Source organism: Myotis davidii, unplaced genomic scaffold (genome assembly GCF_000327345.1).
Source record: "Myotis davidii unplaced genomic scaffold, ASM32734v1 scaffold26, whole genome shotgun sequence".
NCBI classification, from domain to species: domain Eukaryota; kingdom Metazoa; phylum Chordata; class Mammalia; order Chiroptera; family Vespertilionidae; genus Myotis; species Myotis davidii.
In genome coordinates, this window is record NW_006299245.1 from 1,798,029 (window position 1) to 1,800,940 (window position 2,912).

Below are 2,912 nucleotides of genomic sequence, written 5' to 3' on the forward strand. Positions count from 1 at the left end.
ACCGCACGCCGCGTTCGGATCGCAAAACTTGCAAAGCGCGGGAGGCGAGGCCGGGCGCCCGGCACCGCCGGCTCCTCCGCTGTGCACTCCAGGCTCGGACTTGCAGGTCTGGGCTCTCTCCTCCTCCTCCCGCTCTTCTAACCATTCTCCACCCCGGGTTCTTGCCTCTATACTCCTCCTTTCTCTGTGGTTACAAGGGGCTCCTTTGGGCTCTTTCTAAAACTGTGCGCTTCCGGGCGGGGCGGCTGCTCTCTACCTTCCTCTAATCGGGGCGCAAATCCTGTGACTCAAAACTGAGTTTGAGCGGGGACCTTGGGACTTGAACCGGCAGAGCGGGAGCGATCTTTCCACTTTGATCCTCTTACAGCGCACAGACTTCCACACTCTGCCTTTTGCTTAGATGTGGGGCGGGAGTGGGGTGGGAATAGAGCACTTGTGCTGAGAAAAATAATACAAGGTTAAAGCTTTGCAGTTTTGTGGATTGAATGGTTAGGTATTTCTTTTTAACTGGGTGCGTTTTATCTGACTGTCAAATGCTGCCGGAAACCAACCAGCCACATAACTTTTTAACAATTAAAGAATGTGGTTCACACAGAGCCACGTAGGTGAGCTTAAATCTTCTCACCAGGGCTATTCAAGTGAGGTGAACACTTGCTTCATAGTAACTAAAGAGGATTTTGTAGGCAGAAACCTGCTTTAGAGTGGGCTTGAGAGAGCCTTGAAATTGATCCCGGTACCTGTTTACTATTAAAATGACATTTTTCAGTTTTAGAAATATATATTTTAAATACGGATTTTTTTCTTTATATCTTAAATTGAAGGTGAAACGTTCTTAGGTCCTGAGGGACTCGAGGTTTCCATGAAAAGTTACACAAGCTTTTTAGATGCATACATTTAAAAAATATAAATAGAATAGAAACGGATTTTGAATGTTTTTTTTCCCATAGAAGTTACAATTTCATCAATAGTATATTGAAATCTTTTTTTTTTCATGGCGATAAAATGTGAGGAATTACTTCCAACGAAGCAGCAGTGTGTAGGTGATCTAGATTTCCATCAATTAAGGTTAGTTTCACACACTACAATGTAATTTTGTGAAATTGCCTGATAACTCATTTTATTTTTAACACCTTTGTATTTAATTACAGCAGCTTCTAGAAGCAAATTATTTTGGTATTTGTGGGAAAGTACTTATGTTTCCAACTTTATGAGGTGAAGAATATCATGCAGCATCTACTTTCTAATGCCTTAACGCTCAGTTGGATGAATAGTCATGTCATTAAAAGTTGTGACATTAAAGTGATACACACACACACACACCACATAAAGAATGTCCAATAGTTTAGTATTGAATCTAAATATGTATATGTTTAATTGAACTAAATATGCTTTATTTTCCAGATGGAGAAGTCAATTTTTTTACTGCTCTGGATACAATATGTTGTTAAGGTAAGACATTTTTGAATGTGCCCCTTTCAGAAAAATTAGTTAATTGGTAGGATGCTATTGCACTGAGTCTATTCACTTTGGAAAATAAGGGGCATGTTGAAGAGAAATAACACCAAATATTACGTTTATAACCTAAGGAAAGTTTCTTTGCTAGGTGCCGCACAAATTTGTGCCTTTAGATGGCAACTGTCTTCACTGCTTACAAATTGTACTGGAGATTATCAGTGGGGAGAAAGATAAGAACAAAAGACAAGGTGTGGTGATTCATCTTAAGGTTGTTTTTGGTAGGATTTTTGATAAATATAAAATATATCCTTCTCCTGAGAGATGAACTATTTATTTATTTATTTATTTATTTATTCATTCATTCATTCATTCATTCATTCATTATTTTTGTGATCTAGGGAACATAAAAGGCCTCTCATCATGTGGTCTAACATTTTTGTCTTAATTAGTAACATGTTCTTTACCTATAAATAAACCAGGGCTCTAAAATGACTCAGAGTCAAATGTTTTGTACTCAAAAGTATTTTCACTGTGAATGTATTATCAAGAATGCCTGTGAAGTAATTTAATTTTGTAGCCATTACCTTCAAGGTACACAGTTGACATGCCAGGGTGTTGTACTGTGTTTTTCCTGTGACTTTGAGTTTCTCCCAACTCTCTTGAGCCTGGGAACATGGCATTTCCTAGTTTGAGAAACCTGGATATTAAGTTTCCTTGCTCTCATTTTACTTGCCTTTCGTAAGTTGTTCTCAAGATTATGTTTACAAATAGAGTATCCAATGAATATTATTTAACTTATGTGTAGAAATCAATATTGCTAAAATATTTTTCAATTATAGTTTGGCATTTTAGTAAAATTGCTTATAAATTATTAATCAAGGATGCACTTTTATTATTTTTCACCATTACTTTTCTTTTCCATTTCAGATCTCAAAAAGTTTTCATTATATACCAATAAGTAAACAAACAACAACAATTTTTGTTGAATGGGAAGAATTTCCTGAGGGAGGAAGTCCTGAGCTTTATTTTTTAAAATACCAACTTATTAATAATTTGGCTCAAAAGGTAAGGCATCATTTTTTTTTCTCTAATGAAAAGTAAGCATAATGTAGATGTGTTGTAACTAAAAACCACATCAGAAGTAGGAACTTAATAGTTATTGTGATTTCTAACTTCTATTTTATTAATATATAAAATGTTAGCATTTTATGAAGTATCTAATAAGTAGTCAAAATAATATATAACTTTTTCATAGAAATGATTATGTATTTTTCTTTTTAGAATTTGTATGTTATACAGAGAGTAGTTATTTAAGAAGTAACATGTAAAAATAAATAGTCCATGTTGGAAAAACTGTTTTTTAAGAAGGAGATACAAAAAAGTCAAACTTTTAATGTATTTGACATAGTTAGAAAATATTTCTTAAGCAGATGTATCTCATTATTTACAGAATGTCA